Source organism: Camelus ferus, chromosome 3 (genome assembly GCF_009834535.1).
Source record: "Camelus ferus isolate YT-003-E chromosome 3, BCGSAC_Cfer_1.0, whole genome shotgun sequence".
NCBI lineage: Eukaryota > Metazoa > Chordata > Mammalia > Artiodactyla > Camelidae > Camelus > Camelus ferus.
In genome coordinates, this window is record NC_045698.1 from 103027951 (window position 1) to 103048631 (window position 20681).

Genomic DNA, 20681 nt, shown 5'->3' on the forward strand with positions numbered 1-20681 from the left:
AATGCCTCCTTTGTTTTCCAAGTGTTATCATTATTTGTGCTATGTCTCCATTGAGAACCTTGTCAGAGAAAGAAAGGGTGACTGGCGTGGCAGGATTCCAAAATTCCTTGGTCCTCTTGCCAAGCCCTTACCTTTATTTCAACCCTGCCAGGCAGTTGGTCTGTATATTCAGTTGTTTATATCCAGCTATTGTCTGCCTCCCATTAGAGCATACGTCATTGCAGCTCAAGTTAATACCTGTTTTGAACTTTCATGTTTCCTGACTCATTTATCAGTGCTAAGCCAGTAGGTGTAACCAGAATATTTTACTGCCCCATCCATCTTTGCCTATCTTCATCTATGACTATTTCATAATTGATCCAAAACTCATGAATCATCCCACATTCCAATTTCAAGATACGGAAACCTCTGATACGATACTCTCGCATTTGCAACATGCTCTTGGTAGAGCAGTTTACCTTCAAAGACATACCCTGCTCAAAACAAAAGAAGTTTTGTTGACTATAGAGAGAGGACAGGGCAATAATATTAAACTACCAAACTTCAAGACGATAACGTCATTTGAAATCATGGTCAAGAGAAATCATTTCATCAAGTTCAACTAAAGTTCAATTCATCAAGTTCAGTGAGAGGACTTTTACCTTTAAAGATAAGTGTGACTCGTTTTCTTAAATGCCCAGCTGAATCACTCTGTTACGCAAAAAGCTATACACTTGGACATTTTCTCTCTGTCCTATTAAGATGTGGATGAAATGCATGTTTTTGACTAGAAACAAAAAGTGGAAGCCAAGAACAGTTATAGAAGTCAAATGTAGTTAACACGATTTTTTAAGGAAACCCTGAGAGGTATGACGTTTGCCCCGCTCCACATCTATTTGTGCTGATTTAATTTCCGCAAGATGGTGGCCTGGTAACCCCATTTCTAGTTCCATAGGCACTGCTAAGAGCAAGTTTTTCATTTTGAAAATCCATCTCAGCATCCTTCAAAGATTCCAGACTAGCAAGCACATATATAATGTTTCCATTTACCTGAATGGTAGAAATTGACTTGGCAATTATATGCATGTGGTTTTGAGGCTAAGGAAAAGGAAGGAACCCCTTGTTCAAGCCCTGGTCTCCCATGGTTACCATGCTAGGCTGGAGTCTGCAATGCCAGCACACTGGGCTGAGGACAGTTACTAGGTGATGCACGCTTCAAATAGCAGGGTGACTTTCGACAAAATGATGGCTCAGTTTAGACTTAGGACTTAAACGCCAGTCCCCTGATGGGACAAGATCTTACTGACCAGGTCACTAGCACTGGCCTTTCAGCATCAATCACAGGGACTGAAATGAGAGGGAAATGCAATTTATTCTTCAGAGCCCATTGGAAGTTCTATTGTTCATCTCAGAAATGTCTGGGAGCTAATACTACGAAGTCACTGACCCTGTTTGTACCAGCTCTCTAGTTCTGCCCACTCAGCGTTTGGCCTTCTTCCTGTTGATGAGGTCAGTTATAGCAGAATGTCTGCCATTAGGACAAGGATAGCAGCAAGAATGGAAATAGGTTTCACAGCAAATGACAATGGTGAACCAGTGGTAGTTGCCAGGAAGTTGTGCTGAAAAGGATTTGGGAGGCCACTTCCAGGCTGAAGTGCTGTGATTCACCGGCAGGGGGTCCTGCAGTCAGTGGGGGGAGGTGGTGTGTGGATCCTTCGTCATTGCTACAGAGGGCCTTCCAGCTAGATTGGCCATGACTTTGTGGATCATTAAACAAACAGGGGATTCTTGGGCTTCCCAGTGGGAATTAAAATTACTCCTTGCATCTACATAACCCTGTGGACTTCTCCTTGGGTTCCGGTTCACGGCCCAAAGTCAGCATCCATTTTCTTGGATAAGGTTTTCTTTGGTAAGTTTTGATATACGAAATAGTGTGTTGGAGTGTATTTTCCATCAAAATAGTGGGGCAGGGGAGAAAGTCTGGTTATGGCCAAAGAAGCTATGCCCAAGTACTGCTACTGGAATTGTGCCAAAGTGGTCTTGTTAAAAATATTAGTATACTGTAAATTTTTTTTAAGAAGAATCAGGTAATGAAACAGTATATGTCAAATGATTGTAATTTTGTTCAAGTATCTTCATTTTCAAATTTATCTTTTTAAACTGGTAAAGCAACATATGCTTATTAAAACTTCCATTAACACCAAGATGATGATTAGAATATAGAATGAAATAGCCCCAAAGATAATAGTTAACTCCTATAAACACATACACACAAATATTCATAGGAAAAAGTCTGCCAGGGTGAGTACAAAATAATATTGTGGGGGATGTGGATGATTAAATTATTTTCTTACTGTGTTGTAATTTTTCAGTATTTCCAATTTTTTTTTACCTTGACCATAAATACTTGAACAGTTTTTAAATTATAAGCAATTTTAATTGACTTTCAAAGTAAATATAAGATTATACATTTACCTCAGTAACTTTTAGATTTTTTAAAAAATTTATTTTTTAATCCCCATATGGTAAAATTTACTTTCTGTGGCATACAGTTTTATGGGTTTGGATAAACGCATATAAATGTGTATCTACATTGCCACCATCATGAGATAGAACAGTTTAATCATTATACCCTCTGCCCCCAAAGTTCCTTCATTATTGCTCCTTTCTAGTGAACAGTTTTTCAAAGATGAATAAAATTATGGTAATAAAACGAGCTGATATGTATCTAAGAGCTTCCAAAGGTTAAAAATGCCGTGCAAATACAGAGGCTTAATACTATTGGTCTCTATGCATATGGCATAACTCAATTTGCAGCCAATAATCATCTTCTCACTAGTCAGATCCAAAGATTTTATTTTTTACTCTTACTGTCTAGATATTATCACTATTTAGAATTCTATTTTTAGAGTGCTGGGAAGCTCACTTCATCAATATACCTCTGTTAATCTGAATCACAAACGAGGTTTACACGTGAGGTTTTCTGCCCTTTGATCCAAAGTTCCCTTTGCTTGTAACTGGGACTAGATTTGAGTTCTTGGTTCAGTAGCCTTAACTCGACTTGACACTATTTCTCATATTCCTTCAGCTTGGTCCCAGTGACAGAAGTAATAAATATAAAGTTCTGAGAAGTGATAACAATGGATCTAATCTTATTTACCCATTTTGATCTATTGGCAGAAGCTGCATACTGAGACAGACTGAGAGGCCATAGCTGGGCTTGGTGGGAGAGTGCTGTGATCAATTAGTTATGTCTGCCAAGGGCAGGGGAAAAAGCTACACCCATGCTGCACGCTTGCTATGCTGACCTACTGTGTATAATATACACATTCTGTCGGATCCAGAGTTGATTCCTTTGTCACCTGACTAGTGTCTGGTATTGAGATACTGAATCCTTTTCCTTTCATTTGTATGTAACTAATTCTGTGCAAACTGCTTTAAACTTCAACCTGGTGCTGGAAATCCTCTTAATTGAAAGAATGCAGGTAGGAGTGTCCAGCAGCCCCAGTTCCCAAGATTTTATCTTAACTGCTACTTCATATATAACTGCAAGCACAGTGCTGGAAAATGGGCACAGTTTAAATATCAGCCTGCCCATGTAGACCAAGCTCACTACGGACAGGTACTGTGCTGACACTCTTGGTTGGCTGCTCCTCCCGAGTGCCTTTCTGCCTTGCCTGCCTCCCAGTGCAGAGGCTGAAAAACCCAGATACTTGCTTCCCAGCCTTCCATATGGCTAGGAGATAACCATGTGACCCAAATCTGGCCAGTGAGGCATATAGCAAAGTCTGCTGGGGGGCAGGGGGGCAGGGAGGCAGAGATTCTGGGAAAAATTTTTCTTCTCTGAATAAAAGGGAGGAAGCAAGTGTAGGGAGGTCTCCTGGCTGCACCAACACACTCTTTGCATCCTACTGCTGCCTTTGTCTCTGGTTATATGTGGCCATATGTGGAGCTATAGCAGCCATCATATGACCATGAGGTGACAAGTCTAAGGCCCAGCTGAGAGGCTGAGTATGACAGATGGAAGAAAGGCACAATGTCCCTGGTGACATCACTGAACTACAAAAACCTACCTTAGGGACAGCCTATATCTGAACTTGTTAAACAGTAAGATACCCAGTGGTTTAAGCCACTGCTATATAGATTTTCTGTTACGTGCTTCTGAATGCATAATAAAAGACATCTTTCCATCTTTGTTTTCCTCATGGTGTTTTGCATAAGGCCAGATTATTAATCCATGTTGAACTGGAAAAAAATAGTCCCTTGTCCTGAATCCCCATGCACAAACTCACCCACACACTTTTTGATTTCCCTCTACCACACAAGCAATTTTCCTTTGCACTTGCTTAGTTTCCAGTATTGAGGTGTTTGTTTTCCCCTCTTCCCCTGTGTGGCAATGATGCATTACTTTTTGACCATTTAAATATGAAAGTAGCTTACTGGGATAGAATGCCTCCTCCACCACAATTTATCATGCTGTCCATCAAAAAATTATGACTTCAAAGGGATCTAGCCATGCCCTCCTTTGGAGCCAAGTTCCTCCCCGCTAATGCGTAGTAAGCCCACCATGCTTGCTGAGCTGTGAAAATCCAGATGGTAGGAAGCAGGTGAGTAATGAATGCCATGCTGTTCCCATTAAAATGCACACACAGCCTCCCCATACTGACCAAATACCCAGAACTAACCAGGTTTGAGACAACTGCCTTTCATTCAAAACAAGTTCCTGCAACATCGACGCTGAGAAGAGAGAATTTTCCAGTAGTGGAACAAAACTAGCCTAAAGGGCAAAGGAATTTTAAAAATCCTAAGTCCTCTAAGTATAGAAATAGCCAATGGGAAATTGATAGCAGTCCAGACTTACCTCCAAACTTGTGTGGTTTATAGTGGAATCTGCTGTCAAGGTGTCTACCATCTGTCATCCACTCTTTCAAAAAGCCAAAGAATAATTAACTGCTCAGGTGATACAAACTCTGTCAATCATTCAGATCTATTATCTACACAATATGGGATCACCTAGGACGGACCCCAAAGTCAGTGGGACCCCAGGTCCAAAATGAGAAAGCTCAGCACATCTGCGGTGGGGGTGGTGGTGGTGGTGTCTTGAGCAGACACTGGAGTCCATTTGGCGTGTCTTTGGTCAAAAATTTGGCTGAGCCAGAAAGACTCTAGCACCTGTCTTGTGGGAGCTAAAGATCTCCATGTTTGTGCGCTGACGGTAATATCACTTCTTCCGGAAAGCCCTGCATGACTTCTCTCCAAAGCCAGACATCCCACTTTGGGATGTGGCCTCATCACTCCTATACTTCTCCTCCATCACAGTTATCACCACTTACCATTAGCACTTATCACAAAGGTAACAGAACCATTTAAATGCCTTTGTTAGTCTCTCAGTTGTAAGCTCCACAAGGAACTTGTTCGCCGTTGAACCCTCAGCGCCTAGCTGAGTGTCTTAATATAGAATAGGTGCTTCTTACTTTTTTAAAAATTGATTACTGAATGAGAGTCAAAAAGAGCCAACACCAACCTGGACCAACACATAAAGAATGGATACCCTATGCAAAGTATCAATGAACAAAATACTTATGCTGGATGACAGTAAGAAACATTTTTAAGGGGTCTGAGGCAAAAGGAAGACAGAGTATTGTATGACTTTAGAACCAGATAGATTGATCAGTAAAGAAGAGGTTTTCTCCTAAAAAGCCTCTGTAGCATTGGTAGGGTCCTATGAATCACAGGAAGAGAAAAGAGCAGATGGATTGGTGAAGAGAAGGTACTGAAATAGGGTGCTGGTTGAGAGAGGGCACACAGGTAGCAAAGAGAAAACCCAAGGTGGATTTTGAGCAAATATGTCTGAAGTGCAAGGAATCTATTTACTGAATACCTATTATGCGCACGTCACTGGGCTGGGTGCCAGGGGTATGCTAATAAACATCACATACCTGGTCTTTGCCTTCAAGGAGCTTTCTATAGAGGACTGGGAGGTAGTGGTAGACTGGGATAGAGCAAAAAAAAAAAAAAAAAAAAAAAAAAGTTGGAGAAGAGATTGGAAGTCTTTGAGCCACAGAGTAAGAATCCTAGTTTTGACCTAGAGGGCCATAGAAAGTCACTACTGGAACTTAAGTTATTGCACATCTCAGCTGTATCCCTGCATTCAAGAAATCTCTTGTATTTCTCCAAAGGATAAATTGAACACTAAATGCAATATGCCCCTTTGCTAAACTCTAGGTGAGCCTAAAGAAAAGGGTGTAGTAGGAAAGGATTCAGATTTTTCTTCCTAAAACATGAGGTTTCTATGTCAAACAAAATAAAGATGTTGCTAACAGTTCATAAGATAGTATGCTATGATGGGTTTTCAATGGTCTTAGCAAAGAAATGGAATGCATTAGAATCAAATGTGTTATTTACAGTTCTATGAATCAATATTTCTGTATCTCTCTCTTTCCTCTCTCTCTGGCTAGGAATTGTGGTGCTCTGAATATTAGAATAAAATGTTACTCTCTTTTGGATAATGACCCTAGTTTAAAGCACTGGAAACAGAACTTTCCACATAGTAGGTAAACAATAAAAGACAGAATGAATAAATGTATTGATTTTTATCTTTAGCATGACCCAACCTTTAATAAACGTTCATCAGGCAAAGACCTTATAGTATATCCTTACTGAACTTTTCTATCCACTGAAAATTGGATGTTTAGAAAGTCCATTATACTCGAGTTCATGTTCATGAAGCAGTTTAGATACCAATGAATAACGCAAATCATAGAAAAACCAGGAAAGACTAAATGAGACAGAATCGTTCATCATTCCATTTATCCACTCAGCAAGTATTCACTGAACATAACTACTAGGTGTCAAATGCTATTCCAGGTATTGGATATACATCAATTAATAAAATAGATAAAATATGTGTCCTTGTGGGACTTATGTTCCACTGGTAGAGAAAATGTAAGACTCAATGAACATAATAATAAAACATAAGTTACGTACTGGGGGAAAAACAGAGCTGAGCAAGGTGAATTAAGAGTGCTGGAGGTGGGAGGGAGGCTAGATTTTAAATAGGGTGGTTCGATAGGTTTCATTAGAAGAAGGTGAAGAGACCGTATGTAGGTACCTGTAGAGGAGTGCTCAAGACAGAAGGAACAGACAGTGAGACGATCCTAAGAAACATGCACACGTCAGTGGACCAGTGTAGCTGAAGCCGTGCAAACAACGGGAAAACATGGTACCAGACATGAGAGGTTTAGATAACGTAGAGTCTTGTAGATCACAGCAAGCACTTTGGCTTTTACTGAAAGTGAAATGGGTACAACAGTGTGGACGTACTTCATACCGCTGAACTGGACACTTAAAAATATAGTTGACCCTTGAACCACATGGGTTTGAACTATGCAAGTCCACTTATACATGTATTTTTTATAAGAGTACATACTACAGTCCTACATGGTCCATGACTGGTTGAATCCTCAAATATGCAGGAAGCACAGATATGGTGAGTTGACTTAAATTACATCCAGATTTTCAACTGTACACAGAGTCAGAGCCCCTAATTCCCATGCTGTTCAAAGGTCAATTACAGTTAAAATGGTAAACTTTGTGTTATGTATACTTGACCATAGTAAAAAAAAAGGTGAGAAAACATGAAATGGAAGACTGTTGGAGGGTTGGAATTGAAGAGTGATATAGTTTGGTTTTATAAGCATCAATCTGGCCATAGTGTTGAGAAGAGACCATAGAGGGCTGAGGTGGAGTCAGGGAGTGTATTGAGACAATACAAGTGAAATGATGGTGGCTCAGACCAAGGTGCTGGCAGTGAAGGTAGTGAGAAATGGTCAGATTGTGGATTCATATTGAGAATTGACTTGCGAAGATTCGCTGATGGATTGGTTATGGGGTATGAAGGAGAAGAATCAAGGATGATTCCAAGGTTTTTGTCCTCAGCAGCTGGAAGGATGGACTGCCATCACAGATTAAAAGTTTGTAGGGGAAGCAGGTATTTGGGGGAAGATCAGACATTCATTTTCAGTCATGCGAAGTATGAGAGGTTTATATATGAAGATATTGAGTAGATCATTGGAAATAAGTGTTTAAAATTCAGGAGAGGAATCTGAACTGATGATATCAATTTAGGAGTTATTAGCATTTCAGATGATGTTTAAACTCATGAGACTGGATGAGATCTCCAGGAGTGAGCGTCTTAAAAGAAGTGAGGAGGACCAAGAGCTGAACCTTGGGGCACTCCAATGGATAAAGCATTGGGAGAAGAGGAAGAATCAGGAAAGGAACAAAGAAGGAGCTGTCAGTGATACAAGAGGAAGATCCAGAAAGCTTAGCATCCTGGATGCCAAGTGAACTGCAGAGGAAAGAGTATCAATCACATCAAACACAGCTGATGGGCAAAGAGAAAGGTTTTGGCTGAACTTTGGACTTGAATCATGGTGGTCTCTTGAATGATGAAGTATGGTGTCCGTGGCACAGTGGGAGTGAAACAACTGGACTAAGTTTCAGAGTGAACAGAGGAGAGGGATTAGAGATTGTGACTGCGAACAACTCTTTCAAGTTGTGCTGCAAAAGGTAGCAAAGAAATGAGGTGGAAGATGTAAGGGAAGTCAGTTCTGCAAAGCGTTCCTGTAATATCCTAGGAACAATGGCACGTGCATATGTCAAAGAAAAGGTTTCAACAGCCAGGGGAAATGAATGGTGAAGAAGAAAGAAGGTTGGATTGCTCAGTGGATGAATAAACAAATGTATGAGGAAACACACCAGTAACCAGGACTGGTCCACCACTGACAGCTGAAATAAAATCTGTACAAGATCAATTCCTACCCAGAGCCAAAACATGGACAGGAAGCAAAGGTCTATTGAAACTCTATCTTCATGTAAGGTTTAACAGGATTCTCAAAACACTTAGTATTGTCAGAGTTCCCCCATGAATCAACATCTCAGAGTTCTACATGATCACAATGAAAGAAAATCAACTTCTTGGTTTTTAAAAATTTCTTCCTCCCTTCCCTCTTCTCCTTCGAATCTCCTCTCTTCCCTTCCCTTCCTTTTCCTCTTCCCACCCTTTCCTCCTTCCTGCCTTCCTTTTTCTTTTAAACAGAAGAAAGAAAACAGAGAGTGGAAAGGACTCTGTTTCTTCTGCTACAAACATCCTTCTTCTTCTTCTTCTGCTACAAAGATCAAGGTCCAATAACTTGTATTTGCTTCCCAGGCAGAAGGCTGCTCACCTGTCCACTTTAAAATGATGTGTCAACTACAAGATCACTTCCACATGGGTAGGAAGCCTGACCTCCTTATGGCCTTTCTTGGGTAACTTTACCCATTACTCCTAATATTTTACAGAAAGAAACAAGTCTGATAGAGTGGGAATAAGAAACACCCACACTCTCCTCCTGCCCTTTGGAAGATTTATGGACACTTTGCAAATGGCCAGGCCCAGGTGATGATGCCAGGAACTTTCCAAGTGATTTGTAGATCTCCCTTCCAGGAAGTCCATCTTTAATGGCAACCTCTTCTCACTGCACATTCCTTTATTACAGTGACTTTAGGGAGTGGAATGCAGCTGTCAGGCAGAAAACCCACTGAAATTAACTAGCTGTTCACCTGGCCTCAAAATATTTCAGTCTCAGAAAAATACCAGTACCTCACCATTTAGACAAGTACAGTTTTTCTTTAAAACTATCATTTATTGAGTTGGCCTCCCACATGCCAGGCATAGCACAAGACCTATAGCCTCTTCCTGAATCTGTATTATCAACCTCATTTATTAAACACCTACTTTGACTAGGATCTGTGCTTTGTGTTTTATGTTACATCATTTAATTGTCACTCACAGTCCATGACTTCAGCATCTTCCTTCATTTTTCAGGTCCAGAAATGGTAGAGAAGTTAAATCACTCCCCCAAGTTTGGAAGGCTAATGATTCGTGGAGCTGTGATTAGAACTTGAATCTAGTTCCAAGTTCTTAACCTACCTCTTCGATTCTGCTTTCCTGGTTCTTTTTCCTACGCCTTCTGTTTTTTTTTTTTGGTCCCCATTCCCTTTTGTCTATTATTTCTTTTTTTCTAATCCTTTCTTAATCTTTCACATACAGTCACAGGCTGTATTTCTTAGCATGGAGAGTAGCTCTTCTGGGATCAACCTAACTTTTCCATCCTAACTTCTGAACTCCTTGTAGTACAAGAGCACCCTTGAGCAAAGTTTAACTCTTTGGGTTGCTTTGCTGACTAACTGTCATGTCACTTCATTTCCCTGTGACATCCTCTCCATCACTTGTGCCTGCCGGACATCTTTCTCTCTTCGACAGTACGCCCCTTGAGGGCAGGAACTTACTCACTCTTCTAGTCTGGAGGGCTTTTCTAGGCACCAGCACTTAGAAGGTTCCCAAAAAATTCCTGGTAAGTGGCTGAAGGAAAAATGAATACCTCAATCCTTCGAGGCCAGTTCCAATGCCACCCACTCCTTGAAGCTTTCTGTGAGCTCCCTGATTAGGAAAACCCCCCTTCCTCCTCACAACCTCTGCAACTCTTTGCACTTTTCACATGCTACCTCTGACTGTCTCACTTATGTGTGTACTCGCTCTATTTTCCTTAAATCATTACATTAAGGCAGAGTTCCTCTTGTACACATCTTTGCCTCTACCAATAAATTCCTCTTAGAACTCATCCTCTTTCCCCTCCCTTCCAAGACCCAGTTGAAAACTAGTCTCTTTAGAAACCAAGGAAGAAGAGTTTTCATTTAAAACTTCACTAACCTGGTTGGCATCTTCTTACAGGGCATGACTCATTTTACACTGGATTATAGTACAAATGTGATAGACTGCTCGAATATACTGCGTGTGTGTGTCTCCTTAACTAGATTATAAGTTCCCTGAAGACAGAATTATGTTTATTTCCTCAATAGAGAGCATCTTTTTCAGTATCTAAGATCTCATTCTGTGCATAGCAAACATGACATAAATGGTCCACACTTAGAGATTTAGAATTCTCATGGGGACAAGTGATTGTTGGCCCGTGTAATGCATATGACAGTTCTGCCCTAAACTTAAAGTCACAAACGCTCTATTTTTGCCTACAGCTTATTATTATTTTTTAATGGTTCATTACTATAGGCACATAGCCTGGGATATCTGTGAAATAAAACCAGCATTTGAGAAGTCAAGTACAAAGGCCATTTTCAGAAGCACTCCCTCCAAGCACAGCAGATGGGAAGGGAATGGAAACAGGATCATATTTCCCTGTCTCTAAGGACTTTACTTTTGGGGACATTTCAAGTACTGATTCCAATAACGTATGTTACTGCCTTTGAGGGTATGAAAAACCTTAGGGCATGAAAAAGCCAATAACGATTAACTGCAGTAGCATAATTCCTTTCTCTCCAACACACACCACAGCAGGTTCTTAGCCTTGATTTTGATGTATTGATTATCTCCTCCAAAGTCCACAGGAAGATATTAAATGTTAATACTTTATCAGGAAATAATAGAAGGAATAAAACCATTGAACACTAAAGGTGCAGACTCAACACTGGCCAGTCTCAAATATACCACTTCTTTCTTCACCTGAAATTAAATCAATAGTAAAATTTACCAGCAGCCATTTTGAGGAAGCTTTGGGATCATGCACACCTTTTGCTAATTTATTAGTAAGGAAACATTGTTAACTGGCCTTTTCCTACCTGCACACTTCAACTTAAATCATCTCCCTGACTCAATGCCTCACTGTGTTCTAGCCCCACCAGTTTGCTGTCAGGATCTCATAAATGTCATGCTCTTTCCCACTTTGGGGTCTGTAAACATGCTCCTCTCTTTTTTTCCTAAACTACTGTCCCTCCCGCCTTTTCCTTGGCTAACATCTATTCATTTTTAAAATTTCAGCTTAAATAGCACATCCTAAGAGAGGCCTTTTCTGACTGTCCACATTCACTCTACAGCCTAGTCACTCTCTGTTGCCCTTTGCTGGACCCTACTCTTTCCCTTTAAAGCATCTCTCAGAATCCACCATTATATAGTTGGGTGTTTATTGTTAATGTCTGTCTCCCCTGTAAGATCATAAAGTTCACCAGGGCAGGGATCATAGCTGATTTTTTCACTTTGGTATTCCTGGCCCACAGCCCAATGGTTGACACATGGTGGACTCAGTCAATGTTCAATGAAAGTATAGTCTTCTAGAATTGTTAATAGTTATTGCCTGATCACTTGGGTTCATATCCTCTTTCTGATACTGCACTCTCCCTCCCTCCTTGTTTTTGTCTCTCTCTCACATACACACACACTTTTGGTTTTCAGTTGAAATGGATGTAGCAGGCCTATGCGATTCTGAAAATTTAAAAACCAGTTATATCTGCCTCATTCTTAAAATCCATTTTGCCTCATCTTCCTCATTTCCCTGAGCTAATCACATCCATGAAAACATATGCATTGTAAAATGTAGACACACCCTTCTGATTCTTAAATTCTAGTCCTTCCAATTTTCAGGAAGAAGGGCAACAGAGCACCAGAGACAGGGTGGGAAGATCTTTCTCTGCCAAGAAGCCTGACCCAGTGAACTAGTTCAGACAAACATGCAGTTGGAATTGGATCGCCCCATCTCTGGGAAGGGATTTCTGGATTAGACAGTTCATTCATTAGTGGCTGAGCCAGCTTTGAGGGCCTTTGCTCTGCATGCCTGGAGTTAGCAATGTGACACGGTGAAGGCTGCTTCAGTGACAGGTGCCAGTGAGTCACATGGAAAAACTGCTAAAATAGCAGCTATCCTGAGGCACCAACCACACCCTCAGGCTCAGGATCGCAGAAGTATACGCAGCTGAAAATGAGGTTCAGTGCCAACTCTTTGCTGGGCACCTTCTCTATGGCTCACCTAAGGCGTTGTTTACAGAAATAATTCTAGGAGGTGGTCAATAGTAGTCTTTCAATGCCATTTTCAATTTCAGCTTCACCTCTTACTAGCTGGCTAATCTTGGGTATATTTCTTAACCTTTTCCTCCCCATCATCTAATCTGTATAATGGGAAGGATATTATATTGAGGTTTAACTGAGTAAATTTATCCAAACACTTAGAATGGTGCTGGATACATGTAAGCGCTAAATAAAGGATAGAATAATACTTTACCTAAAAATAATACAGCAAACAGTTAGCAACATCACTTTAAGTGTCAGAGAGATACCAGTCAGCTCTGCCATTTATAACTGAAGTGCCTTTGAACAAGTTATGTAAATTTTATGAACCTTAGTTTCCTTATCTTTAAAATAAGAATAGAACCGGAATACTACTCAGACATAAAAAATAATAAAATGCCATTTGCAGCAACATGGATGGATCTGGAGATCATCATTCTAAGTGAAGTAAGCCAGAAAGAGAAAGAAAAATGCCATATGATATCACTTAAGTGTGGAATCTAAAAAATATATATATATATTATATATATATATATAAAACAGAAATAGACTCACAGACAGAAAACAAACTTATGTTTACTGGGGGGTGGGGGAAAGGGGGTGGGAAGGGATAAATTGGGAGTTCGAGATTTGCAGATACTAATATATATATAATAGATAAACAACAAGTTTATACTGTACAGCACAGGAAACTATATTCAATATCTTGTAGTAACTTTTATGGTGAAACAGAGCATGAAAACAAATATATGTATGTTCCTGTATGACAAAAGCATTGTTCTGTACACCAGAAATTGACACAGCATTGTAAACTGACTATACTTCAATAAAAAAATATATATATCTATATATATAAACAAGAATAATATTGGTACCACTCTGGAGGTGACTTATAAGGATTAAATGAAATAAGGAAGGTCAGGAGCTTATAAGCATAATGTCTAGCATATCATAGACACTCAAGCAATATGATAATCTGTTCTTTCTCTAAATGGATCGCCCCTTTGGATCCCAGAGAAGGCAGAGGAAGGCTCCACAACTCCACACCAAGGGACAGATAGCACAGAGGATGCCAATTGTAATGGATGGACCAACAGAGTTGTTTTATTTGGCACTGCAACGTTAGCCCACACAGCTTTTCATTTTTGCGGGATGAGTTGTCAACACTTAAAAATCATGAGGTTCATATTAAAAAGGCCAGATTCTCAGTTTCTTTGGGCAAAAAGAAACACTGGCACCATGAGGCTGGTGTCCTCCCACTCCTGGCTTGAGCTGGGAAGTGGCTGCCTCCTTTAGACGGCACAGGGTCTTGAATTTATCTCATCCTCCACCACCCCCTAGTGCATCCCTCACCTTAAGGCCAAACGTCGGCTCCCATTTCTCTTCCTGAGGCTTTCCTTTACCTCTCTGCTTTCACCTTGGATGCTGCTTGGCCTCTGCAGGCAGGTGATTAGAGGCTGCTGGGCTTGACTGTTCATTGGTATCCTCTGGAACCGGATACTGCTGCAAGGCTACATGTAAGGAGGCAACCTCTCTGTCCTCACAGCCTCAGCCATTTGTCTACACTGGGAAACCAAAGGGTAGGATGAGTCAATTCCCCAGCTAAAGGCTGGCCTCACCACTGAGCTGAGCACATCCTTCGAGAAAAGCCTCCCCCACAAAAGCTGACCCCGCAACTTCACAGTTTACTCATCCTGAATCTTCTCTAGCTCCACTTTGACTAAGGGGAGAGGCTAAGGGACAAAAGACAGAGGTGCCTTACAACAGTGCTTTAGAGCCAAGTTCTCTAAATTATATCCAATGGTTACCAGTTCCTTGAGAGTCTGCTCCTTGGGTGAGAAAAAAAATCAAACACTTTAGGGAAATAGCTCAGACATCCTCTCCCATCTTGGGGGCTCATCTGGGCAAATTAAAGATTCAGAAATCCTGTGAGAAAGAAGCTCATCCACAACTCAGTCACTTAACAGATGTTTACAGAGCATCTCCTATGTGCCAGGTAATGTTCTAAGTGTGGGGGTCTCAGCACTGATATACAAGAACCCTGAACTCAGGTAACGTACTTTCGTGTGGACTGAGGAGGATGCTTCACTCTGTTTCCAAATTCACTTGAGTACATAATGCTACTGGGAAGCATTGCTTTATGCCTTGTGAGCAGCGCCTTGTGGAATCTTATCTCCAGGGCCCTTTGTGATAAGGGAATGGTGGAGATTTTCGCCCCATTAGTGCGTTACTAAATAATGCCACTTCAGAACTCTTCTAAGTCAGAGAAACACACAATTTATTTCTTGAAAAGTCAATGATCCCACTAGGGCTGCCTTATTTGGGAAGAACCATAGCCTCATCTGGGACTTCAGATTTAGTCAGGGTTTTTTTGTTTTGTTTTGTTTTGTTTTTTATTAAGAGTATCACACAAAGGGTTAACTTGACTTTCAACTCCAAAGTGGAGTGTTTTTCTCTGCATCTGATATGACCCAGTTGGAAATGTATTTGTTTTTCACTGTTTAATCTTCTGCATCACCCACTGTTGATTAGATTTAATTAATTTATGTTTCTAATGAATTTAGAAACTCACAGTGCTGAAGCCGGGAAATTCTCAGACAGCATCTGGCCACCAAATGGATTGATTACCTTGTCTGCAAAAGTCTTTCAAACATCTGGGGCCTGATTGTGCGAAACATCCAGAAGTGCTTTCAGAGGTAAGAAACACCCATGGCAGGGGGAGGGAGAGAGGGGGTGCTGGAAATAGGCAGGGTTCGCTTTGATTGTAAGTCTGGATCCTGGCACTCCCCCAACATGAAATCACATTTTTGCTGCTCATTGGCACAGTTTCAGTGGCACCAAATAGAAAGTGATCCGAATCTATTTTGTTCAACGTAATCAGAATCCACTAGGCCTGGGCCCAGGCTGCCATCCCGTGAACCTCTCTGGCACTTCCTTCCATGTGGAAGCTCCCACTGATCGTTAAGATGCAACACTGAGAGAAAATATTTATTGAGAAGCACTTTGCTCTCAGTCATTTGACAAACATTACCGGGGGCCCACTGTGTGCCTGGCACAGAGCCACGTGCCCCTCTTCACCAGCTGCTCTTGGCAACCACCCTACAAGGTAGGCACTGCTCTCCCATTCTCACGGATGTGGCTGAGTACTACGCAAAAATGGTAATGATCAATGTCAGTATGAACTCTACTCATAAAGGATACAGATACACATACACACCGCAGATTCCATATGAAGCCTCATTTAACTCCCACAATAAAACCATGAGGCAGATGTCACTCTTATCACCCCATTTTACAGATGAAAATACGGAGGCACCAGGAGCCTACATGACTTGTCCAGCAGAACCCAGCTAGCCTTCGGCAGAGCCTTATAACATAGGCAGTCTACCCTGAGAGCCTTTGCTCTTAAGCACTCTGCCTGACTACCTTTGGGTAACGTCCTGGAAGGCCTTCTCTGCGTTAGGCACTCTCCTAGGGGACTTGCAGCCTTATACTGTGGATTCATCATTCACAGCTTACACAGTGGGCATTGTTATTCCTGGATAAGGAAGGTGAAGCCCAGAAACATTGACTTAGGAAGGTTGCAAGGAAAATTCATAGCAGGGATAAGGCTTCACTCAGGTCTGCAGGGCTACCAAGCCCACTTTCTGCTCACTGAGGTACCTGCTGATGGATGAGGGAAAAAGGGGTGGTGTGAACCCAAGAACTTTCTCAAAGCTGTCCCAAGAAACCTGTTGGACAGGTCAAGAGAGAGGGGTGGCCTGGCTGCTTGCACAGCCCAAACCGCTCCAGAAAGAGAAGAGATAAAGAATGTACAAACAATAAGAAAACAGCTTCATTTAAAAGAGGTAGGTGAAAGATGGTGGCAATCTCATTGTCTGACTGGTTTTTCTGCTTCAAGTTCAAAAAGAAATGGCTGACAACCAGATGGACTACTTACAATAAAAACAACAATGAAAAAGCCAGCCACACTGAACATCTGAGATTTCCTGAACAATGGATGCAGACTGTTGCACAACTAGGTTGCCATAATTATATGTCGGTGTTAGAAAAAACCCAGTTTGACATGGTTCCTCTGATATAAAATCATTCACTAAGTCTGGCTATTTTTCCAATTTCCAATTTCAAAACCCGGTCATTTCCTTTCATTCTTCTCTTGCTCAAGACTGTACTCCAATAAGGCCATACAGGCAGTGGGGGTGCATATAGCTCAGTGGTAGAGTGCATGCTTAGCATCCACAAGGTCCTGGCTTCAATCCCCAGTACCACCACTGACAAAATAATATAAAGCCATGCCATATGTCTTCTCTGGGTCTTTGTACATGCTCCTTTCCTGCTCGGAGCCATTTCCATCGCAATCTCTCCTGTGGTCTGGCTAACCCCTGTTTGGTCCTTTAGCCTCAGTCAGGTTGGGTATGTCTTATTCCAGGATGCCTTCCTTGACTTCCCTATTCTGGGCTAAGCGCACATTTTAAGGGCAACCCGTGTTTCCTCCTATTTTACTTACCACAATGTAAAGTAACTGCTTGAATATTGGCTGGTCTCCTCATCAGGAGAGCATATGCTGGTTACTTTTGTATCTTCACTGCATGAGACTGGTACATAATAGGTGCCCAATACAAATTTAACTGAATGGATGGATGGAGGGGTTGTGAACTTATAACATTCTCTTGGTTTCCCTGTTTGAAATCTCTCCCCTCCATACTTCATGCTACATCCTAGAGGTCATTAAACTTCCCTTTAAACTTTCATCATGTCATTTGTCTTAAGTCAGAACAGTGATAATCTTGGGTGATGGTAAGCATTTACGTGACAGGGGGCAGGGAATCCTAAAAATGTCCTCTACTTTGATCTGGGTAACAGTGACATGGGTGAATACATATGTAAAAATCATCAAGATGAACATAGAAATAATATACTTTACTCTAAGTAATTAATACACTAGTATAAATAAATAGGACCTTTGAAAGCTCACTCATATTGATAGGATCAAATCTGGACCTCCTTACTCCAGAGTTCAAGGTTCCTCACTCATTGGCCCTCTTGTCAACTTACTTGTCCAAACTCACTTTACTCAATCACACGCTCTCACCTTCTCACAAGTCCTCACACTGCTCACTCGTCCCCCTCTCTGCTTATTGTGCTGTCCGACCCAGTGTTCACTTCTCTTCTTTTCTCTTACCTTTTGGAAGCCCCTCCCATTCCTGAAGGACCAGGAGGAATCGATCCTCCACAACTCTCATTAACCTCTCTTTTCCCTGAACCCTTGACTCTTCTGTCTGGCTCATTTATTTGTGCCAACACTTCCAGAAGACTAAGCTTACTGAAGGCAAAAACTTCTCTTTTTTTTAATTTTCTATTTTCAAAATAGTATTTTTATTATACATAGACTCATTCATACAGACATACCTCCATACATTTTTCTTAAAACAAAATTATACATATTTTTCGTTTTAAGATCCCAATTGTTTATTTTGGAGCACTTCTTTCTTATTTTCAATTTTTATATTGGCCTGGTACAATAATAGATTCTAAATATATATGTGTTATAAGTACAATGAGGGCTTACCTATGTGCCCAGACCCTTGTCAGCTACGCATCTGTATAGAGATTAAAAAGACAGGCTGCGTCCTCCAGGGTGAAAACTTAGCGTTGCTCTTAAGACCCTGGACTTAGGAGTTATTCATGGTTCCAGATGAAGGTTTTGTAACTAACTGGTTCTGTGATCCAGGGTTATCCACTGTCATCACCAAAACTCAGTTTTTTCATCTGTAAAATGGGGACTTTCACATGGGGCTGTCATGAGGATTACACAGAAACATAATTATTTTGTTAGTGAACATCTACTGAATTAGCCAGTTTGCTAAATGAAACACAATTATATCCAAAGAAAAGTCCATGCTCTTAATGTTATTATCCGAAGAATTCAGCCCAGTGACTGACTCACAGAAACATTTAACATATGGTAGTTATTATTATCAGAGCATTAAATATATGTATAGATTGAGTGAGGAAAACCTGTATCTTGGTTAAAACGTAGAAAGCAAGAAGAATTGGCGCAGTGTGAGATATAAACACATGCCCATAAACACAGGGTGAATTTAATCCATAGGAAATTCCTTAGGGAAATTAATCACACCCCATTAACACAGTCCCAAAGGCAAGAAGAGCTGGCCTCTGATCTTTACATATTTAACATCTTTGAAAAAACTCTGAAACCATAACCATCTTGAAATGCTATACAAAGGCAAGTGGATCTAGCAGTGATATGCAAAAACATCCTACTTTTGTTCTAGCTCACATAATTCTTTAATCATCCTAATTCCTGGTGCTTCTCTGCAAACTTTTGACCTCAGGAGAGCTCTTTGATTGCTCAGTAGGATTTTGAGAGCAAGGAGAAGAGAACACCGAGGAACAAGTTCTCAGTGTGTTCTTACATGCTCATTTAAAAGACAACATTTTAATAATTCTAATTCATATATACTTCTATTCATGCAATCAATAATTCATGGCCATTCCTCTGCACATTTTAGCGACAACAGAAAGGGCAGGATATTTCTTCTCTTCCCTTCGCCCTCCTTTCTTCACTTGGTCATGCCCGGAGCCTGTAGAGTACAGAATCTCAAGAAAACAGTTGCCATGGTGATCCGTCCTTTGAGTACTCGACTGTATTTCGCTCTTTCTGGAGTGAATTCATGCTTTTTATTGCTTTCATGCTAAATATATTGAAGATTAGATTTGATTTCCTCTGCAGCGATAGAGTTTTATCAGAAAAATGGGAAGTAAAAACACAGCATGAAGAAACTATATTTTTCTGCCACTACACTACCAGAAAGGAAAAAAAAACAAACATTTCAGAAGAAGAAAGAACCAGCCATAGGGAGATGGATGCGGGTGTCTGGAAGCCATGCTATGCACACGTGCACCTAAATGTTAGAAAATCTGCCTTGGGAGGAAATGATCTTAATTCCTCCATATGTGGAAGGTGGCATAAGGTAACTGTAAAACACTGAGTTATAAGAAATAACCCGATTTTTAGTGTATTGTGCTCTTCTCGGCACAAAAATATCATAGAGAACAAGGAAATCCTGAAACCCACAATACTGTCCCTACTCTGTATTTTATTAAGGACAGTCCTGCTTTCTACTAAAGCTAAGGAACTGGCTTTCCTTACTTCTCAAAGCAGTTAGGTGACTCTCCTAAGACAACCACGGCACTCTGCATTTCCTGACACGGAACTTATCTCACAAATAGTTACCACCCACTTATCCATCTTCCTCACAAGACCCTGCAAGGGCAGGGCCTGTGACTTTACTGTTGTACCCTTGAGCCTCAATCAGCACAAGAGGAAAGGAAGATTGTATCAAGAAAAGTATGACAGAGTAACTGTGAGGTTCTGAGGTCTCCCTTGTGAAACAGCAGTGGGCTGATATGTTGGATGGAGAGGAAATTGTATGTAAGTAAAAAACAAAACAGCCACTGGTTTTCATGGTCACTCCTGTCAAGAGTCTGGCTTGGTTCCCATCTTGAGGCAATCAGGGGTTAAAGGGAAGAATCTGTGTGGCAGCAGAGGGACGATGAATCGGACCATCCAGTGATGCCTCCTTCTGCACCATTACATCCCCACCCAACACAGCCCAGAGTCAAGTTGTCATTAGGTCCTACGTAACCAGAAGAAAACTATGGTTTTAGCCAATTAAAGCCAAGAAGTAAGTACTGAGCATCTACGTCAAACTAGGTGCTGTGTCCTCTCGCACAAGAATTTTTGCCGCCAGGAAGTTGAGAGTCCAGGAGGGCTTCTCCGGGG

General features: G+C 41.0%; 1 protein-coding gene across 8 annotated transcripts in view; it reads right to left on the minus strand.

Moving 5' to 3' along the window:
• The window catches only part of PPP2R2B (protein phosphatase 2 regulatory subunit Bbeta), a 424375-nt gene that overhangs the window by 100879 nt on the left and 302815 nt on the right, over nucleotides 1-20681 (minus strand). The window lies entirely within an intron of this gene.